At 32.8% G+C, this 25,626-nt stretch overlaps 1 long non-coding RNA gene across 2 annotated transcripts; it reads right to left on the bottom strand.

The window, feature by feature from the left end:
- Positions 1–1,368: 1,368 nt before the first annotated feature.
- On the bottom strand, positions 1,369–5,264 carry LOC127148997 (uncharacterized). 2 transcript variants are annotated; one of them, XR_007820168.1, is made up of 5 exons: positions 4,704–5,264; positions 3,344–3,414; positions 2,646–2,705; positions 2,256–2,412; positions 1,369–1,628 (listed from the first exon to the last, which is right to left on the bottom strand). It is a non-coding gene; the product is annotated as an uncharacterized LOC127148997 (long non-coding RNA). The 2 variants fall into 2 exon arrangements; XR_007820167.1 differs by lacking the exon at positions 4,704–5,264 and having other exon boundaries at positions 3,344–4,259.
- Positions 5,265–25,626: the final 20,362 nt, after the last annotated feature.

Raw genomic sequence — 25,626 nt, 5'->3', positions numbered from 1 at the left:
GGCAAGATCTATTATGGTTACGACGAATGTCGGGACGGAGAGTGTAGAAATGATTTATGTGACATGTTATATGCTGATGCCATGTGTATGTTTACTGCAATTAGGGTACCTGTTAGCTTGATTTTGTTAGAGTCGTACCTGCATGGGTGTCCTTCGGGATCACCACCTATTGAGGACTGTGTGGTCCGACGGGACGCCAGTCTAGCATGATATAGACATGACTCGAGTGACTCGACGGGGTCCTCGCATCCCGACTGTCCTAGGTGTCCCCGGGCACCGAAGACCAGAGTTACGTTCCTACGGGAGCGCATGATTGCACGTGTTCGGGAACGTGCCAGAGATTGGGTACCAGTTATCAGGACTCTAACAGGAAGTTAACAGGCACCTAGTGGGACTAGTAGTGGGTCCCTTACTGAGTATTTTTATACTCATTCTCTCCATTTCATGTTTTCAGGTAGAGGACGGGGCAAGGGCAAGGGCAAGCTGGCGAGCGACCCGAAGTGAGACCGAGGAGGGCCATAGGGACTACCGCTTCCGCTTATTTCTTATTTCAGATTTTAGCATTTGAGTTTGAGTACTTTTTATTTTTCACTATCTTTTATGTAGATAGGGCCCGAGTAGGATTTCAGAACGTTTACACATTTTTGCATGACTACCTTGTTTATGTTTTTATAAATGAATTTCTTGAACCGTATGCTTTTAATAAAATTTTTAGACTTAAACCACTTGTTCTATATTTAGTAATGACTTCGATTCAGCATAAGGAGTTGGGTCGTTACATACTATGTATTCTATTATAGTTGGTATGAATTTTCCCCAGTAAGTGTGTAAGAACAATTTCGTTATTTATTTCAAAGCCAACATTGGAGACGTTTTTTTACTATCACTACAAGAATTTTGGCCTTTAATGTCGGTTTAAAACCGACATTAAAGGCCTTTAATGTCACTTGGCAACCGACATCTTTGTGAGCGTTATTAAAGGTCTTTAATGTCGGTTGGGCTTTAATGTCGGTTTAAAAACGACATTAAAGGCCTCTTTAATGTCGGTTTAAAAACGACATTAAAGGCCTTTAATGTCAGTTTTCAACCGACATCTTTGATGGTGTTATTGAAGCCCTTTAATGTCGGTTGGGCTTTAATGTCGGTTTAAAAACGACATTAAAGCCCTCTTTAATGTCGGTTTGTTAGTTTTCAACCGACATCTTTGATAGTGTTATTGAAGCTCTTTAATGTCGGTTGAACTCTGATATGTCGGTTTAAAACCGACATTAAAGCCTAGTTTTTTTATTCATTTTTACAAATTTATTTTTATTTAATTGTTACATTATTGTCCTATAGACCGACATTGGGTCAATGTAGATAAATATGTTTTTCACACGCCAACAAATCAATGAAATTCATATTATGTTAGAAACTATAACATTTGTCTTTTACATTTGAATACACAAAATAAAATATTAATATTATGTTTATATATACATTTCTACAATAGTACATGAAAAAAAAATTCTAATACAAGAATTAAATAATTAAAAATCCTAAATGCCTTCTCAGTCTTCAATTTTCAACGGTCGCTTGACCATTTCTACACAATCGCTTAGCTTTCAACCCGATATCACTTCAATTATCTACAAACAATATCCAAATAAACCATTTATATGAATAACAAAGCTGTTTGAAGTACTGAAATTGCAGAAAAGGATGAAAAGTTCTTAATATTGCCCACCAAATGAATAATCAACATTTTTTTACATAACATTATTATGAAAACCAATATCAATCTATAAAGAAATAAGCAACATCAACACAATAAGCTGAAAAGTAAAGCTTATTGTAGTCCAACGTAAGCATAAGTAGCGCAAAGAAAAAATGTCCCTTACGTCACCAATGGAATTTCATTCCAAGTAAACATAAACATCATTAAAAATTAACTAAAATAATAAATAATAAACAAAACCAGAGAAAGAGTTTATGCTGAACTAAAGATCTCTTTTGTAATAATAATATATATGTTTTAAACTTTTGCTGAAGCAGATATGCAGAAGCTTGACTTTCTAGTTCCAGTCCCAAATTATACATCATAATAAGACCAGAAGTTGCTAGTACTTTTCTCATCATTATATCCACATGTTTTTCTAAAATAATAAGAGCAATGAAAGAACAAAAGCAAGTGTCATAATGGACGAGCTAAAGACATAATGCTTAAGAATTGAATAAAGTAACATGGCTATGTAAAATCAACCTGTAAGACTAACCTGGATCAGGATGAAGTGTTTTTGGGTCACTGGGACCAACCAATATATTAGTGACACCAGTCATTTGAAAAGACATGTAGGCATTGAAGTAATACGGAGCAAACATAACCACAGAATCCCCAGCATCACACAATGTAAGAACAAGGTTAACGAATGCCTGCAGTAAAATCAGCACTACATTTTACCATAAGAAGACAATCAACATAAGGAAGTGTTCCAAAACGAAAGCTGATAATATATGCAAGCGTTAACCGAGTTTTTCCTTTGTACTTCTAAGCCAATGAATGATAGGATGTCTAATAGATAAGTAATGCTGCAACTTAAGCTGGCCATTCTCGCCAGTTTTGATTCATTATTATAAAAAAATTCAATGATTTGCACTATCATCACCTGATTTGCACCGGCTGTAACCATCACAGAGGACTTGTACAGTTTATTTTCCTCATTCAACTGCAAAACAAAAAAACAATGATTTAGTAAGTCCATGACTGTCTGGTTCCATAATATAAACAAGAACACAATTTCAGAGAGAGAACAATCCTGTCATGTTAAAGAATGAGAATTCAATATCTTACTTGTGCACCCTTCAATGATTTATTCAATGAAATTGTTTCTTATCCAAAAAAAATAAAGGAACAAGAAAGATATCGATATGAAAAGTAGACAAGGTCAATCATTTCAAGATTTCAGAAACCAAGCAAAATGATAAGTTGAGCAGAGCAAAGAAAAACGACTTCTGGTAGCAAATTCACAGATTAGCTTTCAATCTGATGACTTCAATCATTCTACAAGCAATATCAAAATAAACCATTTAATCTGATATCATCTCCATTATTGCAAACAAACATGTCAAGCATAGTAATAAGCAGTTCTATAGCCTGTGGGGACTCATAGGAGAAAGAAAGTGTCCCCTGAAAAGGGAGGAATTAACAGCCAAAATCATTGACTTTCATTTACACCACATATAATACACACAGAAAGTGCTTGTACCTCAACTTTTCTTTCACTCTGTGGGGATGTTCAATTCACAAGAAACCACTTAAAATGGGATACATTAAAAGATGATCCAAACATAGAATAACACCTACCTCATAGCCAGACACGGTTGTGTTTCAGTAGTCCAAATCTCGAACAAAAGTCTTGTCCACATCCATGTTAACTGTACTATCCATCACTTAAAATGTGAATGGTTTAAGTTGCGACTACAAATTCAAATTTTAGAATTAACACAATTGCACATTGAGAAAACATGCAACAAACTTTGTTAACCACCCCACCATCCAGAAACTATTGAAAATTATTCTAATTCATCCAAACCATGTCAATCAAAATGAAGTATGAAGATAGATTTGGAAGTCCTGAGAGAAAGAATACTTCTAAAATCAAAACTAAAATTTCATAGAGGAATGATGAACTAAGGAACCATCAGAATTACCAATTTTGGCCAAGTCAAGTAGGTGTATCTATTGAGAAGGACAAAAGTTCAAAACCCACAAAAATAATAATAATAATAATAAAAGAAAGAAAGAACCATCCTCGACCAAAATTAATCCTCAATAGCTAAAAGCTGTTCGGTTCACATCATGGTTGCGTCTTCTTTTGAAAACACTCATCATTTGGTTCCTTAATTTCATCTCCATCAGTTTCAAAACCAAAATCGCATTCCCCAAATATTTGAAACAAACAAAAAATAAAGATGAAGACAAGATTTGAGCATAAACATAGAAAAGAAGGGAAGTTTAAAGCATTGTATACTTATCATTTTCTCTTGTATAGTTTATATATTCAAAGTCGTTCTATTGTTGCTCACATGAGCTAGCTCTTAAATTCAAATTCAACTAGGCTCTTTATCAGTGGTTGAGAGAGGGGTAGGAGAAGAATCTTTTACCTTTCTGTTTGTCTTAACCTTCACATAAATCCTTTTTTTTTAACAAGGTTGAAAATTCTTGGTCCACTTCACCATGTATATTGTATACATTGGAATAAACTGTAGACAACTATTCGTATAGGGTTGTATCCTTTTAACTCCATGAGTAGCATGTTCCTTTATGAATAGACACCATTTCAAATTTTAACCAACTTGAGGAATAGACTATCCAAATGGTCATGAATCTATAAATATGTTTTTTCTTCGAATTGGTTTTTAACCTTTCTCATAAACATTTTTCTTCCATAAAACTTTCTTCCTATTATAAATTTGTTGAAGTTTTCTTTGTTCCACAAACTTGGGTTCGTTAGATTTTGTGAACACTGTACAAGGTGTTCCTCTCACAAGAAAGTGTTTGCCAAAACAGTCATACCTTAACCGATTCACTTGGCTAACCAAAACAGTCATACCCAAATCCTTGAAACTCCCAGTATGGCTAATCCCACAATGTTTAACCCATAAATCATTCATACCCAGAAACTGTTTGCCAAAACGCTCAGCCCAAAACAAGTTTGAGTTACCTTTGAAAGCGCCGACAATATCGTCAGGATCGATCTCCGGCAACACCCATTCCTTCTTACTCCAAACGCCGGAACCATAAGGCCACGTAGTTTTCCCCACGCGCGAATCGAAGAGGTTTCGCCAATAGGCGCCGTCATATTTCTTCAATGCCTCCATGTCGTGTTGAATGTCGAGTAACCCACCAGATCGACTTCGGTAAACGATCTCGTCGAGAGAGTAGCACTCAGTGGAGTCGAGGCTAGCGTTAAAAGGGACGTACTTGGCCGAGAAGTTGCTCCGATCTTCTCCGGAGGCTGCACAGTGGCGACGGGCTTCATCTTTGATGTTCTCGTCGGCAGAACGACGGTTCTTGAGAGTGGACAATGGGGGAGAGCCGTCAGTTGGTGGAGAGGGGGAGGAATCAGAGGTAGCTTTAGGGATTCTGAGAATGGGGTTGCGGAATTTTGGGGTGGATTGAAGCTTGGGGTTGCGAGAAGGGAAAGAAATGGTGGGGTTGAAGAGGGAGGAGGTAGCCATTGTTGGGAGTGAAGGTTTTTGGGTGAAGATGGAGGAGGCAGCGGCGGCGGTGATTTGGGGTTTGAAACCCTAAATATATCTTTTATATATGAAACTCCAAAAAAACTTAAAATTATTATGTTTGATATCTATAATGTCGGTTAGAAAAAAAATAGATCTTTAATGTCGGTTTAAAACCGACATTAAACATCCGCATTTTAAAAAGCGACATTAAAGATCCGTTTTCATTTTTTACAACCGACATTAAAGGTCATATTTCTTCTAGTGTATTAACTTCCACTTGTGGTTCTGAAACTATCTTTTTTTCTTACTATTAGATTAGTATTGTTACTAACCGTCTCTTGTTTTATGTATGAAACCAGATTTGTAGATATGGTTGACTCACAGGATGTTACTACACCTGATGAAAGAGGGGAAAACAGTACACATAAGAGAAAATGTAGTCCTATAAAAATGAAGAAAATAACTTGTGTTAGAAGTGAGCGTCGAAGATTGGTTTTTGAGTATAACCAGTTAGGTCAACTAATAAGTCAAAATGCAATGAAGCTGAAGAGTTTTATAGGAACAACTGTATGGTTCCATGTTTTGATTACATACTTCGATTGGCCTACGGTGTCGAAAAAGATAAAGGACAAAATTTATGAACTAATCAAGGTAACAATTGCCATCGACATTTCAAGTTTTGTAAAATATACATTTTCATTAATACGTAAGATCTTATGTGAAAATTATGTAGGCTAGATTTGTAGTTGACCCGAGATCGAAGAAGAGTCTCATTCAAAATGTTGGCGTATGAGTCAATTCAAGGACAGATTGACAACAACATATGTGATGCCATTTAAGGATAGTCTAGAAAAATTAAAATTTCCACCAAATGAGTACTCGTTCATAGAACAAGAACACTAGTATGAATTTATTGCATCTTGGTTGAAGGAAGACTTCAAAGTAAGTATGACGATTCTGACCCTTTTTAAAACTTGATTTGTAATTTTTAAGCTCGATATGCTAATTGATTTGATTGGTATAATCAAATGTAAAGAAAAAGAGTCTACAAGAGAAGGAGAAGCATAAGCAACTGAGTACAATTACCTAAACCCTAAACCCTAAACCCTAAACCGAACATCTAGAAAAGGGTACGTGAATCTTGTGGAGGAGTTGGTAAGTCATGATTTGTTATATTTGATTATACGAGTTCTTACATTTATTCCTTTTTAACTTTTGTCTTGTATGAACTTTAAATAGAAAGCATCTTCGTCAGGTCCAATTGATCGATCCATATTATGGAAACAAGCTCATATAGATCGTAAGGGACAGATTCCTGATGAAGAGACAAAGGAAGTTATCAATCTTATAGTAAGTAATTGCATTTTTTTTAATTTTTATTTCTATACGCAACTAATAATTTCCAATCTTTCCACTTTTTTAGGATGAAATCGTAGCCACCCAAAAGATAAGTCATGCTTTAGGTGAGGAGGATATACTAACGCACGCTTAGGGTGGTAAAGATCGACCTGGAATAGTCTGAGGTGTAAGGAAGTATGTGACAAAGAAAAAGTACTTCGATACCCCAACACAAACGAAAATAAATCAAAATGATGATGACAAGGAACTTTCTGAAGAACGTGATCGAATGGCCCAAAGAATTAAAGAGTTTGAGGCAGAACTATTAAAAATGAAAGAAAAAGATGATTGCATAGGCAAACTAAAAGAAGAACGGGGTATGGGTTCTAAAGGAACATCATCCATCAAAGGGGCTAAAGATTTCAATGAGTTTGAAGATATATATAATTATTTAGAATTATACAAAAACGTAGAGGATGTGGCTGGAGTGAATGAAGAAGCAAAGGTTTATTTTTTACGAAACCTTAATCCCTAACGTTACATGTTCTATGTATATATTGTTCTAACCATTAACCTTGATTCCTAAAGGTGAACATAGGCAAGGAAGATGAGCAGCTAGCAGGTGTGAGGTTAGAGAAAATGAAGGTTAGTTTTCACTACATTTAATAAATCCAAAGTTTAACTTCATTTGATACTTAAACTTGTGTCAGGTATACATATTTAACAAAGGCTTCTAAATAGGTTGGAACCCTTTGTAAGTTAATATTCGAAACGAAAGAATATGTTGTTGCATGGGGGACTATATTTGATTCGGAAGTAGATGGTGACAATGTTAAGGTGTCAATAGATGTCGTGGTGGATGGTGATTGTGCAACTCCCTTACCGACAATGAAAGGGATCTACAAAATATCCTAGGAAGTAGGTCCACACATATTGTGGTCATGCCATCTTGTAATTACTAACAATATAAAGGTAATGCATTTTTCGTTGAATGCCATGTCGCAATTTATATTAATCCTAATTGTAATATTTTTGGTAGATGGAGTATGGGAAGTTTACTAAAGATATGGTCACATTTGCACCCACACCAATTCAAATTGTTTCAGTTGTCCTACGATGTTTACTACGAATTGTTGAACATATGGGGTCATCAATTCAAATCGCCATGTGCCAGTTGAGGTATTTGGTATGTGGAGAAAATATTGCATAATGATCGAGTCATTGAAGCATTTCTCTTCTATGCGCCTAATAGCTACCGCTTGTCTTGATGCGTACATAATGTAAGATATGTTATTACAACATTATTGTTAAGTAAATACGTTTGAAATTTCTATTAAGTAAATACGTTTGAAATTTCTTACTCTTCATTTTCTTTTCAATGCACTTGTAGGTATTTATACACACTTATAGAATCAGCCAAAACTTTTAATCTATACAAGTTCTTCAACGTTAGGTCTATCAATTATTCGAGTTGTAAAGAAGAATGTGCCCAATTGTTAACTGCTCGATTACTTGGCATAAATTATGATCAACTCTTATTGATTCCTTAATTCTGGATATGTGGATAACCTAAAGTAAACAATTCAAATTTTGATTGCAGCAGTCTAATATGTAGTCCTATTGTTTCACACGTATATTTAGGAATCACTAGCTTTGGTTGTAATAAATCACACGAAGGGTGCTGCCTTTTGGATAAACCCTTTGAAAAACCATATTGACCAAGATATATCCAAAGTAGTTGAAATGTATGTGATACTTATTGCATTACTTCCTTTTTTTTCTTTATGCCATTACTTTAAGTAGGTAAAAGTTCAATATTCTTTTATAGGTCATTCAACATAACGAAGAAGAAAAAACCAATTTAGAGGATCGTGAAGGTATGTGAATATCTCTGTTACGATAGTTGTAAATTAATTATTATTTTTAACATAGGCTAAGTCTTTTGTATGTGTATCCATAGTGTCCTAAGCAATCAGGAGTAGTTAAATGTGGTTATTACCTCATATGGTTTGTGCGTGACATCATATTGTCAAAGAGTACTTCTATCATGAACATAGTAAGCAAAACGGTTTTAAAACTATCATGCATGTATAATTTATTATGAAAGTAACTCATTTGGAACCATTTTATTGTCTACAGATGAAAGGTTCACCTCGTACTTACACACAGGATGACATTGACTGTATAAGGTCCGAATGGGTAGAGTTTGTAGAGAAGCATGTATATTGTGCTTAGAATAAGATAGTTGATTAACTTTTTTGAAATATTTAATCACATGTTTTGGTGGATATAAATGTTTTCCCGATTAGTGTACAAACGAACCCAAAAGCTACCAAAATATCTGCTTTTGGATTAAATGAAAGAAAAAAAAAGGAAGTTTTGAGTTGGAGCTGCCATAGAAGTTTTATGTTGGAGCTGCTTTTGTTGGAGCTGCCATAAAAGGTCATAGTTTGGTAAGAATTTCTCTTTCAACTTGGGTTTTCCTAGTTGTGTTGTTTTCTAGAATAATTGTGTCATTAACAAGATGATGAACCAATGTATATGTGGAAGTAGCAATCATATTTTGGTAAGAAATTGTCTTCAATTTTTAACTTTCAGTTTGACTTTGTAATCAATCTCTTCATGTTTGAAAGAATAAGGCATTTGCCTCATTTTACCGTACTCCCCTTTACCACTTTGTTTTGGTAGAGCTACGTGATGAAAAGGTGCCATGTCTCTGAACTATTTTGATTTTCCATTTCATATAATTTCTTACTTCTAAATCTCTTATGTACCTAGCAAAAAATACTGCTAATATATTTGAATCTATCTATTCTATAACTTATATTCTTGCACTTTCAATGTCTTTGATCATAGTGACAAGAGGTCTGTGAGAACCATAAAATGTAGCCTTAAACATATTGGGTTAAAGAAATATCCTTCATTATTTGTATTTTGCAAAATTTGCAGCACTTGCATGGTTTTCTAACTTATGTAACATTTTCTTTTATGTGCAGGAGATTCACATTGGTTGCTCAGGAGACTTATAAAGTAACATCCTATTATTGTTTTATTTCTTTGGAATACTGCCATTGATAGAAAAAATTAAAGTGTATTACAACCTCACTCTCAATACTGAAGAACTTAGTTCTCAATATTGGATTGAACTAGTTCCTAAAAAATATATTAATGTGTATTTTATTTGGCTTAGCTAAAGTATATGTCACTCAGATTTCAGTTTTGGTTGCTAAGGCTAAAGAGTATTTGTCTTTGGTTTTTATTTGAATTACAATTTTGGTTTGATTGATCTCTTAATTGGCTATTTTGTCCTTGTTTATGTTATATCTGTTGAAAAGCTATTACCATATTTTGTTTCTAATGCCATATTCAATAATTTTTTGTGGCATTGTTCATATTTTCTCTTTCGTCAAATGTGTGTAGTAATGAACACAAAGATCTAAAAATTGGAAAGATGGGGCAGCAATTGCATACTGCTGTTAATGAATTCGACTAGTTAGTTTGCTACATGAGTTGAATAGTTGTCATTTTAGATGGCTGAAATGTAAATGCGAACATGTCGTGTATGGCCCGTGGTGATCCATTCGGATCTAAAAATTTTCACTTTTAGTTACAAGGTACTTGACAAATTAATGGTATCATAGTTCTGGATGATACTACTTATGTTGTATGTCTCTTTATTTGATTAAAAGATAAGGAAAAATAAGAGGATTTTGAGCAATTGTAATGTTCATCTTGATAGAATGTCTGTAAAACTTTTAATATTTGAATATAAATGGAGCTTTTGTTGGAAGAAGAATGCATTGGACTCTATGTCTGCTTGGTTATCTTTTCAAGAATTGAAACTTCATATCTTCCATTTATCTTTACCTATTTCTCTTCGAAATTTTGTGATGTTGGGATTTCTTATGGACATAACTGAATCTCCTTGATGACTGATTTAGTGGTTTGCATTTCAAACATTGGACTCTATGTCTTCTTCGTTTGTTTCTACTTAGAATGTGTGAAGAAGCTAAGGTTTATAGAGTTTAAGGTCACTTTGGAATTTTGTTGTTGGATGGAAAAATTGTTTCATATAGTGGTGAGAAGTGGTTAAGATATAATATGAACTAATAATTGGTACCTTGTGTTGGCATTACAAAGGGTAAAACCTTCTTATATTCTTATATTGATGTGTATAGTCATACTCTAAAATTTTGTTTTGCTTCCTTACTAGGTTTTGAAAGAATTCATTAGAGCATTGAAGCCATATTGGAGCGATTGATTGATTTATAAGGCTTTTTGTAGGTTTGGTAGCAAAGTTTTGATTGAAATGTAAATAGCTCGTTGGTACCAAAATGTGTATGTTTATTCTATCATTGTACAAACCCTTTACCAACAATTGTACAAATATTAGAAATTGTATGTTAACATATATATATATATATATATTAAAATGTTGACTGTTTGTTTCCATATGGGTGTGTTGTATAGAACTTTGTCTTGAACTTGTCTGTGTAATGGTTGGGCGACAAGAAAAACAGGGACTGTAAAAAAAAAATAGGGCAAGAAACAAATGTAGTAATAGAAGAGCATATGACATTTGAATTTTTTTAAAAAAAACTTTCAAGAAAAAGGTATTCTTCACAGTCAATTAAAGTCATGCTAGGTGTTTTAGACATTTAATAATCGTCATGATTGTCATATTCTTGACAGGGAAAAAATGTCAACATATATGTGTTCGTGACATTTTATAATTGCCGTCAATAAGCAAATAATGATCTAATGTGCGCAATAATGACAGTTAGTTATTGTCATAAAATATGAATAGTGACATTTATTATCCGTCAATAATAGTGGATATGTGACATTTATCCTCTGTCATAAAATATAAATAAAGACATTTATGTTCTGTCATAAAATATAAATAATGACATTTATTATCTGTCAATAATAAGAGCTATGTGACATTTATTTTCAAATTGTCATAATAGACTTTCCATGACTGTCGGAACAATGACTGAAAATAACTGTCAATAATTTTAAATATGATAGAGTTTAACTATCGTCGTACGCTATTTTTCTAGTAGTGATCATACTTAAAGATGTTTTGTATGCTTCTCAAAAAGTTGAGAAATTTAATATCTATTTCTTGTATTTCGAAACAAATGTATAGGATATATTTTGAAATTATGAAGTATTCATCTTTCTTGAAAATATATTCAGTTTTGTTTTTCTATACTTACAAACAACTTATATAAGTTAAGATTAACTAGAGCAGAATTTGTCTTTAATACTTAATTGTTTAGCATAAAAGACAAAAAAGTTTCTTCTAATGTCTATATATGGTACTTAAGATTCGGTCACGTAAATCTCAATGCGATTGGGAGATTAGTTAAGAGTAGACTTCTAAATTAGTTAGAAAATAACTTTTTACCTTCATGTGAATCTTGTATTAAAAAATAATGACCAAGATATCTTTTACTGGAAAAGGTCTCAGAACCAAATTTCCATCGAAGCTCATACATGCAGATCTCTGTGGACCAATGAATGTCAAAGTTCAAGAAGGGTATGAATATTTCGACAATTTTGTTAATGATTATTCAAGGTTTGGTCATATTTACCTATTGCATCATAAGTCTGATTCTCTTGAAAAGTTTAAAGAATGAAAGACTGAAGTTAAGAATCAATAAGGTAAAATCATGAAAACACTTTGATCAGATTGAGGTGGAGAGTATATGGACTTAAGATTCCAAGACTATTTAATAGAGTAAGGAATCTAGTCACAACTCTTTGCATCTAATACGTCTAACCAAAACGGTGTATTTGAAAAAAAAAAAACAAACCTTGTTGAACATAGTTTGCTATATAATGAGCTTTGCTCGATGATCCTCAAGAAAATAAGAAATTTGTATCCACAAATACCACATTTTTAGAGGAAAGCCTCATCAGGAATAATTAAACCATGTAGTAAATTAGTTCATCCACTAAAGTAGTTGACAAAACTAGGAAATTTGGTTAGTCACATCTTTCTCAAAAGTCGAAAGTGCCTCAAAATAGTGGGAGGGTTGTCCATCAGCCTAACAGTTACCTGGTTTTATCGAAAATCAAATTGTCATACTTGATAATGATTTAGAGGATCCATTGACTTATAAAACGCAATGAATGATGTAGATTATCTATCTAACGTCAAGAAACGACTAGATGTGCAATTTCAAATAAAATATTTGGAAATGTGCAATGTGTTCTAAGGATCCAAACTATTCGGAACCACAAGAATAGAATATTAGTCAGTCTCAAGCATCTTATATCGATAAAATGTTATCTAGATATAAAATGCAGAATTCCAAAGGGATGAATTGTCGTTGAGTATATTCTAAAATTGTTTAAGAAATCAAAAGACTATGTGCTTGTGTATAGTGCTAAGGATTTGATCCTTACTGGAAACACTGATTCTGATTTCTAAAGATGCTAGAAAGTCTACATCAAAATCAGTATTCACTCTATATGGAGAAGTAGTAGTGTGAAGAAGCATTATACTACCCTATTTGAGTAATTTTCCATCATGGTGACGTTGTTGTAAGACCCGTAGCTAAGATAATAAGCAAAAATTTGATAAGTGTCCTAAAATAGGTGCTCTGGGTGGTTTATGCAAAAAGAGGTTGGTTAGTTCGTAAGAAAGGTTATGCGACAAGATTTCTTTAAAGATGTGTTTTTATGTGATTAAGGTGTTTTACGAGATGAAAGACTAGGCGAGAAAAAGTAAGGAAACTTCCTAGAAATTTCCTAAAGTTTGCTTAATTGATTAAGTTAAATCTTAAGCTTACACGTGCACCACTAAGAGAAGAGCTAGCAAGCTGATAAGAGATTAAAGATGACTAAGCTTGTTTATGGAGTAATATAAATTGAAGTCTTCAGCCAGATTATTAAGGATTATTATTCATAAATTTTGGAAAGAAGGCTAAGTGTTGAAGTGTTGCCAAACTGTCTACGCGAGAAGAAGAAAAAGAGAAGTAATTTGGGTTTGAGTATTTAAGTAGGGTGAGTGTTTTCTTCAAAACATTTTAATGTTAAAAGCTTTCTTATATAAAGTCTTTACTGATTTGAAGCTATGATTTCTCTAGAAATGTTTCTAAAAAGATGTATAAGAAAAGCTTATGTTATGTTTCAAAGTATGTTTTATGTGTTTCAATGTTTATGATATGGTGTTCAAACCATTAGTCTAATTTCTATCAATGAGCTACCTGTTATGTGCACATAAGTAATAAAGGCAGTCACGTAGAAAATGACTGCATGGTGGACTGAAGCTGGCCAATGTAGAATATGATTGCATTATGTTTAGCAACCTGACCAACAAGATCAAATTAGAATATTCTTGGATGTTGTTGTTACAATAGTCTAAACGTGAAGTAATGAGACTTAGAGTATAGAATGATTCGGGATTCTTAAGGAAAGGAATGATCGTTGACTAATGAGTGTTAAGCAAAACGTTATGTGAAATGATGTGTTTATATGAAAAGGTGAATTTATTAGTTTTGATGTTTACAAAAGATATTTCGCGAAAAAGATTTCTTAAAACCTCATTGGGTCTGTGACTTACGTGTTAAAGTTTTTACCTTCCAGGTGATTAGACATTAAGGCCAAGTAAAGAAGGGAGAAATACTTGCTAGGCGAGAAGAGTTGCTAGGCGTTTAGATCTTAAGTTTAAGTTTAAGTATTAATTATGTATTTTTGGCTAAGTGTTGTAATCGTGTGACTTAAGTTAATAAAAGGAATGTTTACATCTCATTCTTTGTTGAGTTGTTTTTATCTCCTAATGCCTATTTTCTAAGCTAAGTTTAAAAGGTTGGACGATTAAGCAAGGTTTAAGGACCTCAAGACTGAGTGTTTTTGGCATTTAACTCGTCAAGATACTCAAAGTCATGTCGTGCCTCACATGGCAATTTCAGGTCTCGGGTGGGGCAAGGTGTAGCAGTTGTAATAACCTCAATACTTGTTGAGAAAATCATGGTTGTTTTTTTTACAAAGTCCTTCACGGCTAAAGTGTTTAAAGGTCACCTAAATAGTTTAGGTCTATGAAGTCTGTGCACTAGGACAAGTAGGAGAATTTTTGGGTGTATGCCCTAGTTTATTGTATTCATATATTTATTGTACTCATATGAGTAATTATCTCATGGTTAAATTCATTGTTTTATCCCACTAGGAGTTTAAATCCAAGTGGGAGTTTATTGAAATTTATGTCCTAAAACTCATAGTCTATAGTAAAGTTATCTTCTATTCAATAAAATGGTTATTGAGGATTTATTAGTGAAAATAGAATAATATAATCTTAAATCCAATAAACTAAGGTCCTGCGGCTATCTAGTGTAGACTTGAACTTTTTGTAGAGACAAATGTGGATCAAGTTCGAGTATATAGCCTAAACGGTCTATAGTGTATGAATAAGGTTAGGCGCCTTATTCTAGAAACATCATGGATACATCTCGCATTGTAGTTAGTATAAACAATATGATCCTAAATCGTTCATGTAGAGTCATGGAAGTGGAGGCATCCTACGTAAAGAGTTTGCATAAGATTGGAACTATGAAATCATCGTTTTTAAGTTATAACATTATTGACTATATAAAACTGACTATTTCGATTATCTATGACCTAGGTAACTTAATTTTAATCCTGAGCTAACTATGAATTTCTATTCAAACGAAATTATCCTTAGAGATCTACATAGGTGAGGGCAACTCATCAGCGCTAGCCAAATAAGCCTTCCATTTCAGGGGTAAGACCAGGTGGATAGCTAGGAAATAGGGTACAAGACGAAATTCACTCCTACCCGTTTTAGAGTTAGTAGATAGATTGTTCCCTTAAAGACTGAATTCAAGTCTTGAACAAAGGGTCCCACCGTCTCATTGGCCCAAGAGGGATTCAGTTTATAGGTTGGACCTTAAACCAATTGATCAATAGTGAAATAGTGGGACTTAAAGAAAAAAATGTAGTCTTTGGGGTAAAACGATATTTTGATCCAACCGAGTTTACGAACAGCCAGTGAAGGATTAACTTACTAATCATCGCTATATTCGATGGCCACAAATATATCTATAGTGAGGGGAGTGCAACTACGAAACTTTAGTGGAATGACTTGCTAGTTAACAAATGTTGATTAGTCTGGTCTAAAAAAGTTTAGCCAATTAATCTTGGATTGTTGGAGCCCATAATCTATAGGCTCATTAGGTTCCCCTTCTAGCTCATAAAGAATTAACTTAGAACATTTTGTTGGAATAATTTGAATTGTTCAAATTAGGTAAAGAGAGAGAAATCGACGAATATATGTAATATAGGCATCGCTTATAAGTTTATGATAGAGCTTTATGCTTAAATGTGATTTGAATATTAAAATTATGAATATGGATTCATATTCGAAAGCTCAAATTTGATGAAATGGTCAAATTTGTAAAAAGTCAAAGTATTTACTTTTGACTTTGTAGAGTCAAACTTTGACCAACTTTATATTCAAATGTGATTTGAATTTTGAAAAAATGAATACAGATTCTTGCTCCGGAGGTCAAAATTAGTCAAGACCGACGAACTGATAAAAATTCAAAATGTTGAATTTTGACTTTAAAATGTCAAAGTTTAACTTGGATTTAAATGTCAAATTATCATATTGCCCCCGAACTAAGTTAGTGAGAAAATCCAACATTTTGTTGGATAATCCCACTAAAACTTAGTGGGACAAGTGGCTACATGAGATGTAGACACTTAGCCCACTAAGTTCTACTAATTGTTAGTGGAATGCTAGGTGTTGAGATTTGGCAAGCTCATTACCTGTAAAATGTTAGTGGAATGCTAGGTGTTGACTTTTGGTAAGCTCATCACATGCAATTTAGCATTTAATTTGCTTATAAATAGGCCTTTATACAAATGGGTAAAAAACTTTTGGTAATTTTTGTAATTAGGAATTGCAAAAATAAACCAAACACTCTTTTTCTCTCCATAATCTCAAACCTAAGTTCTTCCTCCATATTCCATCACTCTCTCTCTTTTCTCTACCTTATGGGTCCTACAACCCGATTCTAAGTTTGAAAAATAGTAGGTCAACACTAGTGATAGTCCTAGCTTCAAGTTTGTGAGGAGATTACGAGGATTTAAAAGCTTTAAATGTGAGTTTTTCTATTAACCCTTTTTTGTCTCAATAAGGATAATTATGCATGTTAATTACTAAAATGTTTAGTTGCAATTAGAGTAGAATTTGATTCTTATTCCGCTGCACATATGTTGTTTTTCCATTAAATGCTTAGAAAAGTAGAAGAATTGATTAAGTTGCATATTGCGAATTGCAAAAGAACTTTATCACTGTTTATTGTTTTTTATTTATCTTGTCGCAGAATTTTAAGCAAAAAGAAGTATAGTCTTGCGATAGAACGTCAGGTGAGGGAGATGCATACAACCATCAAGGCGACAATTATAACCAGCTAGGCGATCTTAAGCACTAGCAAACAAAAATGGTTGGTGTAAATGTTAGAAAAAGGATAAAAGGACGTATGCAGTGCTAATACGACTTTATCAGAGAAATAAATAGAGCGTAGAATGTCTTATCACATCAAACCTCGCTTATAAATAGAGCGTTTGTTTCAATCACAAGTGTGTAAAATTGGATCTCGGAGAGCAAGCTCAATCTTCATTCCTTTCTTTCTTAAAGCTTTAGGTGAAAGTCTAGAACAAAAGAGAGAGAGAGATTTCCCCAACCATTCCCCTCATCACAATAGGCAAAAATAAGAGCCAAGGAGTATGAGAAATCATATTCTAAGGCTTGATTCATTTTTTTATATTCCATGTTGTATTTCTTTTGTATTGATTTGTAATATTAACTCTATGGCCAAGAGGCCTAAAGTTCTAGTTATAATATTAATGCATTTCTTCTACCATTCTGCTATATCTCTTTAGTTGTTCACTTTCATTGAATTTAATTAGTTATTGAACAATGTAATACTAGAGAATCTTGATGTATGTATTATAAGTTCTACTTAACTAAATGCGGACATCAAAGCCTTGTTTTATTCAAGAGAAAATACAATCGCATTGATAGTAATCACTTGACATGTGAAAATTTGAATTTAACTAAGAGAATAGAGAAGAGGTTGCAGAGATGCAATCTTATCACTGAATTAATCCTTAGCATAAGTTGCAAAGATGTCAAGGTGTGTAGCAAAAGCACCAAAAGGAGGTTCACCTTAAAATAGGATAAATTGCTTATTATGCATATAGATTGATTAGATACAAATCATAGCTTAACTTTAAGTATTTGGATCCCGAAAGGCGAGCACGTGTGGTGAAGGCATCGAAAGGATGCTCGCCTTAATCATGAAGTTAAAAGATGCTTTGTATCGCCTCGAAATGTTAACACATACATTGCATTTAATTAGTTAAATATTCTTTCCTTCCACTCCTGCTATATGCGTTCACAATTCATTAAATTTCATCGTCATATCCTTCTTGCATAGTCAATTGCACCTTAGTGTATATAATTAGGAAAAACATATTGTGAATACTTCTGTAGCATAGAGTATACCACATAGGGATAGTTGCACGATAAACTCAATTAGAACACCAATTCCCTAAGTTCAACCCTAGACTTACCAGGAAACCTCTCTTTGCTTACACTTGGATGATAAAGAGGAAAACGTGTACTACATGCATAACATCAAGAAATTAACAACGCATCGGTAGGACATCCATCTTTTATCGCATCATCCTATCCTAGTCGCCTACTAAGCCGCTCAATTAAAGCTTAGTATGACATACCTTGAAAGCAATGTTTGTAATCGAAAATTGTGCAACAAGCAATTTCTCCTTAGTGCAATAGGTAAATTTAAAGCCGAAGAACATAAGAGATTGTGTTCTAAGGCTTGACTCATTTCAATTTCTTTCCATTCGTAATTCGTATTTGTTTTGTAATTTTATTCCAAACCTCATGGCCGAAAGGCCTAAAGTTTTATTATAAATGTAGAACACTATCTATTTCATCATCTCATTATTTATCTTTCATTTATACATGTTTTTTGTGGACCTTATGAATGCAAAGTGGAAATTGTTCATAGGAAATCTAGATGATTGTATTAGTTGTCTTGTTTAATCAGTGCTACATTTAACGTGTTATTCCGTTCGAAAGAAGGAATGAAGCATTGTGCGTCATTATTCACGAGAATAATAATTAAGACCTCACTAAGCAAGTGATGAATTGAATTCTGTGATGTAATCACTTCATTAAATTCCTCCCTAACATACATATTAGAAATGCAAGTATGTGTGACGGTTGGACACTGAGAGGTTGCTCACCTTAATATAAGATGAATTATTACTAATGCAAACAAATACATTATAACTCTCAAAGCTGCTTCTTCTAATTTCGCATAATCACAGCACATTTCTATCACCATGATGGGTGTTCTAATTTCCGATCCTAATCTATGCTCAAATCTCTCGCATCTTTTCCTCCCAGTTGCTACTAATACCAATGCATACTTCACCAACTTTATGAACTTCTTTTCATGCTCTGCAACCATGAGCTTGCCTTGCTCTAAGTGCCGAAACTCCTCTCGTCTTACCTCTGGGTAAGTATTTGAAAAATACTTACGGTTGAATATTTCCTTGAATTCCTCCCAGCAAACTATTCCTCTTTTGTTTTCTTCTAAAATCCAAATATTCTCTGCTCCTTGTTGCAGCAAAAATGCCGCCAAGTCTACTTTTCTTTCTTCAGTACATTGCATAATCTTGAAGCATTTCTCAAATGTTCTTATCCATTTTTTGCCTGTTTCGACTCTGCTGTTCCTACAAACTTTATTACCCCCAATGATTTTAATCTTTCTATTTCATACTTCTTTTCCAGTTCCCTTGCCAAACCATCAATTAATCTTTGAGCCACTCTATCATACAATGCTTCCTCTTACTCTCTCCTTACATCCAGATTAATCGAATGTGCTTCCGAGTCTATTGTGGGCTCAATTGTACTTTGTGATCTACTTGCAACCCTTTTTCTTGATGGCATAATTCTACTATTTCAAACTTCCTACAAGAAACAACTCAAATGCTTAGCTTAACTTTTACCAAAATAACTTACACTTGCTTCAACTCTAACCATAGGTTTTTCCCAAAATCATGCTCTGATACTAAGTTTTCATTTCCTTCCCCACACGCATCCTTAAACCTGTCGTGCGAAACGAAATGCTACTTGAACAATCTTGACACCTCTAATGTGAAATGCTAGAATGCTCGCTTAGGTCTTTTAACCCTACTAAACGATAAAGAACACAATCATAACAGCGGAAAACAACACAACTTCACTTTTAATAACTTAATACTATGCATTCTACAGCAGTACATGAAACAAGATCTTAATACAATACTTAAATAAAATATCCTAAACGCCTTCACAGTCTTCAACCTCCAACGATCACTTAGCTCTTCAATATGATCACTTAGTTCCTTGACCAATCGCTTGGCTTCAATAGCTTACTTTTTAACCTAATCGCTTAGCACTTTACAACCTAGGTTAAAATGTAAGTTTATGACTTAGTGAGTGATAATTTTTTAAAACCTTTTGGGAATACAAAGCATTCACGTAAAACATTTCATTTCCATAAATACAGGCTTAACACCTTATTTTAATAAATCACAATAGCAAAACACACATTAGTCATCTACATTTCTTTCCACCAAGAACATGAACCATTCTCATGCATAGACCACTGTGTTGTCCTTTTCATCAACATCTCTTAGAATTTTTTGGTTCATTTTTTGTTGTTCAGGCTACCAGGTGCAATACACATCTTTTATACATTGTCCCGCCTCAATCCACCATGCAGACCTTTTCTACATGGCTTCCTTTACTTCTTGATATGACTAACGATTTACTCTCAAATAAAACATACAATACAACAAATAAAACATGAAACTATAACTTGGAAACGTAACATTAAAGCTTTCTATATAAGTCATGCTTTACATAAACGTCAACGTACAACACATGATGATACCATGATACATGAAAACATGACCCTTAGAAAGGAAAGCTTTAGAAATCTATCTTTATATAACTCATCATACTAAGTTTCCCTTTTCTATCAGAACTCTTAACAGTCTACAGTCTTCTTCTCTCTCAACGATCTCTGGCTTTTCTCTTAGTAAAATCTTAGAATAACACATTTTTCTTCTATCCTTAACTCATATTTAAACTAATCTCAAAAATAGATTAGTCATTCTTTAAACTCATATAATCTTGCCAGCAACTACTTAATTAAATTTTGAGTCTTCGCATGTCACGATACCTTGAATCCAACTCCACTGATATGATAATTACAAAGCTTTCGACCGACATAACCCTAAGGACTTCTTTAAATTTTCATTTCTACCTACAACCTCCTACACAATCATTTAGCTTTCTACAATATCGGTTAGCTTTTTACACAATCGTTTAGATTTCCACACAATCATTCAACCTCTTACACGACCATTTAGTTTTCTATATGATCGTTCAACTTCCTACATGATCCTTTACCTTCTTACATGATCGTTTAGCTTTCAAATGATCGTTTACCTTCTTACGTGAACGTTTTACCTCTTACACGATCGTTTAACAAAATACTTCTTCAAAACTCTTGCTTACAAAAAAAATAACCTTCTACTTAGGTGTGGGTCTTACAACATGAGCTACGAGATGTTCATGCTTATCTCAATAGATATACAATAATTATTAAATGTTTGAGATGTAAATTCACCAACATTATCAAGTCAAATATTTTTAATTGTCTAATCAGAAAACTGTGCCCTTAACTTAAGTATTTAAGTAAGTAATTTTGTAAATGCAAGATTTCGATTTGATAATAAGCCCACATGCAACCATGTGTTGGATGCGTCTATAAAGATCATAAATACCTAAAATAATATTTGAATTTTGTGAATCAATTGTGAATTTTGTTCCTCTAGAAAAAATAATATTTTCTTTTCCAAACCCTTCAATTAGATTTGCAGAATATGATATTGTAATGACTTTTGCTTCCAGCATTGTTAATTTGGAAAAGTATTTTTTATTTGTAATTATTATGTATGTGGTTGTACTGTTTGCCAAACACAATTCTTCTTTGTTCATTTATGAATCACTCAATGTATGAAAATGATTCATATTCTTCATTTAAAAGAAAATAATTACAATAAGTAAAACATTCTTGGAATGTAAAAAGACTTAATATTAATAATAGCAAAGTATGAAGAAAGATAACAAAATAACAACATTATTCTAGATATTTTCAAAGTCAAAAGAAACACTTGTTATTCTACCAATTGTATCAATTTTCTCTTCAGGAGTTCCAAAAAAATCTGTCACATCCAAATTAGTCATGTTGGATAGATCGAATATATTATTATTTTGATAGGCACAATTGGCTTCTACATTTTTTTTCTTTTTCCTTCTCTAGGGAAATTTGATATAGGTCAACTAAACATTTCGATGTACAATAAACATGTGACCAATGTCCAGTCATACCACATTGGTAGCATATTTCTTCATCACTTTTTGAATTCTTATTTTCTAGACCTTTCCCTTTATGATCATTGTTCTGTGTGGTACTTTTGAAATTTGGATTATAAGAACAACCACCATGAAAATAATAATTATTTTTTCCTCTTCATGGTCTCTACCTCGACCACGACCACGACCTCATCCATGATTAAAATTCACAACATTCGCTTCAGGGAATGGTGTTGTTCTAGTTGGCTGAGATTCGAGATTTTTCATCAATAGCTTGTTATTTTGTTTAGCAATAAGAAGACATGAGATGAGTTTATAATATTTTGTAAAAAATTTCTCACGATATTGCTACTGCAAAAGAATATTCGAGATAAGAAAAGTAGAAAATGACTTTTCCAACATGTCTGTATCAGTAATTTTTTCTCCGAATAACAATAATTTTGAACTAAATCTAAATAACTCATAATTGTAATCACTTACTAGTTTAAAATCTAGTAGCCCCAAACGTATCTAATCATAATGAGCTTGGGAAAGATGAACTAATTTTAAATGACCTACCTTTCTTTCAATTTATTCCACAACATATGAGGATCTTTTATTGCTAAATATTCTAACTTCAGATCCTCGTGAATGTGATGACAAAGGAAAATCATGACTTTCTTCACTTTTTCTTGATTGGTCATTGCATTTTCTTCTTTTAATTGTATTTCCGAGATTCATGATGTTGAGATACATTTCAGCATCAAGAACCCATGATAAATAATTGCTACCATTAATGGGAAGAGTCGTAAATTCTAGCTTCACAAGATTTGCCATGGTAATACTATCATAAAATATTATAATTATATTAGGAATTTAATATATATTAAATATGCAAAATAATATTTATTTTATTAATTATAACGAGTAGAGGAAAACCTACATACCGTTAGGACCTACCTTCAACGAAGGAGACGATTAGAGCTCTTGCTGATAACATATTGTAAAAATGAGGCACAATCGAAATACATAAACTAAGAAAATATAATAATAAAATAATAATATATAATATGTAAATAAATAAGAAAAGAAATAAATTAAGAAAATAAAATATTTAGAAAATTCTTAAATTTTTCCACTTTCTCCAACTTGTTTGGAATTCTCTCCAATGTGAGTGTGTCTTTACAAATCCATCAAAACCCTCTATTTATAGGAAAAGTGGCAAGTAGATGGTGGATTACTTGGTCATTAAGGGTGCGTTTAGGGCGAAGAGTGATTTATAATAGTCCTAGTATTATGATAGTCTGTGTTTGGGGTGTAGACTATGATAGTTTGTGTTATGATAGTTTAAGGTGTCAATTATCATGATCTGTGTTATTATAAATTGTGTTTAAGATGCAGACTATTACAACCTGAGTCTTTCACAGCTTTTTTTTTTCTAGAATACGTACTGTAGATCCAATACGCAATTTTCATAAATCGATTTTATTAAATAATTTGGATTATGATATTCGTCCAATAAATTTAGCATCAATCATGATGTCTCATGATTTTTTTCATGAATATATATTGTACATCTAATTAGGTAAGCTTCTAATTACGACGTTCCTATAGCAATAATTTAAGCTTCAATCTTACGTTTCCACTAATTTTTTCCATGCATATATATTTATCATGAAATGCAGTATTTTTCTCAATCTCATTTTCTTTAATCATCTAAATTACGACGTTCATTTCATAAATTAAAATTGCTATTATTAAATTGTTATTTTTCACCACTTTTTCTTTGCATGCATATATATGGTACATCAAATGAAAAAAACTTCTTAATTAAGATGTTCTTATCATAAATTAAGCTTCGATCTTTCTTTTGCACTAATATTGTTTTCCATTCATATATATTTTCTATGAAATGCAAAATTTTGCTTCAAATTAATTTCTTTAATCTTCTTAACTACGAGGTTCATTTCATAAATTTAGCTTGAATCGTTAGTTTTCACTAATTTATTTTTGGCATACAAATATAATGGAAAACATATAATTACAAAATGATAGTATTAAAATTATTGTACTAAAACAAATTAAAAAAATAACGTAAAGAGGAGTTATTGAATATATGAGTAAACAACGAAAAAAACAATTATAATGCATGTATAGGAAGTAAAAAAAAATCTACAATAAACTTTAAACATATATTTTAGGAAGAAAAAAAAAGGAAAAGAAAAAGAATGAAGGGTAATTATAATAGGTAGCAATTTTTAGAATAATTATTAAGTATGTAGCAATATTTTAAAAAAATTGTAAATATAGCAAAATCTATCAGTGATACACTTCTATCGTTGATAGACTCTTATGGTTTATCAGTGATAGACCAACATTTGCTACATGGTCTATCGGTGATAGACTCCTATCATTGATAGATTTTGACAGATTTTGCTATATTTGTAATTTTTTTAAAATGTTGCTATATACTTAATTATTTTGAATATAATTGCTAAATTTGCAACTATCCCAAGAATGAAAGAGAAAGAGAAGGAAAAAAATAATGAAAGAGAAAGCAAAGGAAAAAAATAATGAAAGAGAAAGCAAAGGAAAAAAATAATGAAAGAGAAAATGAAGGGAAAAAAGAATGAAAAAGAAAGGGTGTTATAAAGAAATAAATTAAAGAAGAGAGAAACGGAAAGTGGGAACACTGCAAGAAATTCATTATTCACTAACAAAGTTTTAATAGCGTAAGTAATTTTTGCCAGTAAAAGATCAGTTTTAGTAACGCAAAAACATGTTTCACAAAATATTACTATTAGCAACACGTTTTTAATCTACGTCACTAAAAGAATTAGTAACACAGCAATAATGTCACTAAACATTACGTTGCTAAAACTTTACCAAACTCCCAATTTTCTTTCCGTTTATTTTTAATTTCTCTCAAACCCTTTTTCTTTAAATAATTAATAAAACAAAAAATCACTCTCACCCCACTTCCTCTCTATCTCCACGTGCATACAAACCCACCCTCTGATCCACCTACAAGTTTCGGCCAGCAACCATAAAATCCCTATTTTTTATGGCAAACGGTGACCCACAACAAACAGACGATGGTGGGTAACCCACAGTGAACGAATGGGGGGGGGCAATTTCTTTAATGACTTATGCAAATGTCGACCCACACCCACCTAAACTTCCCACGATAATGAATGTTGGTGACCCACAGTGAATGACGGTCGGTGTTCCACGAAAAACGAATGATGACCCAAGCGCACCTGATCTGCCTACGCGAACGACTCTATCCGACGGTGACCCATACAGTCTTTTTACCCATGGTGACCCATTCCGTTTGACGGCTCCATGAAGGTTTGCTTCTCTTTTCTTTTATTTGTAATTTTGTGTTCCAGTTACATGCCCTTTCATTGTTATTTTTCTTAATGTGGAAATGGTTGTTGGGTGTAACGACCCAACTCCTTATACTAAGTCGAAGTCATTACTAACTAAAAATGGTAAATAAGTTTGCAAAGTTTTAAAAATAGAATAAGACAAAAACCTCAAATTTTCAAATAATAAAAAAAATAAACAAGGAAAATGTGAAATAAGTA

Source organism: Cucumis melo, chromosome 4, assembly GCF_025177605.1.
Source record: "Cucumis melo cultivar AY chromosome 4, USDA_Cmelo_AY_1.0, whole genome shotgun sequence".
Taxonomy (NCBI): domain Eukaryota; kingdom Viridiplantae; phylum Streptophyta; class Magnoliopsida; order Cucurbitales; family Cucurbitaceae; genus Cucumis; species Cucumis melo.
This window is presented reverse-complemented; position numbering and strand designations above follow the sequence as displayed.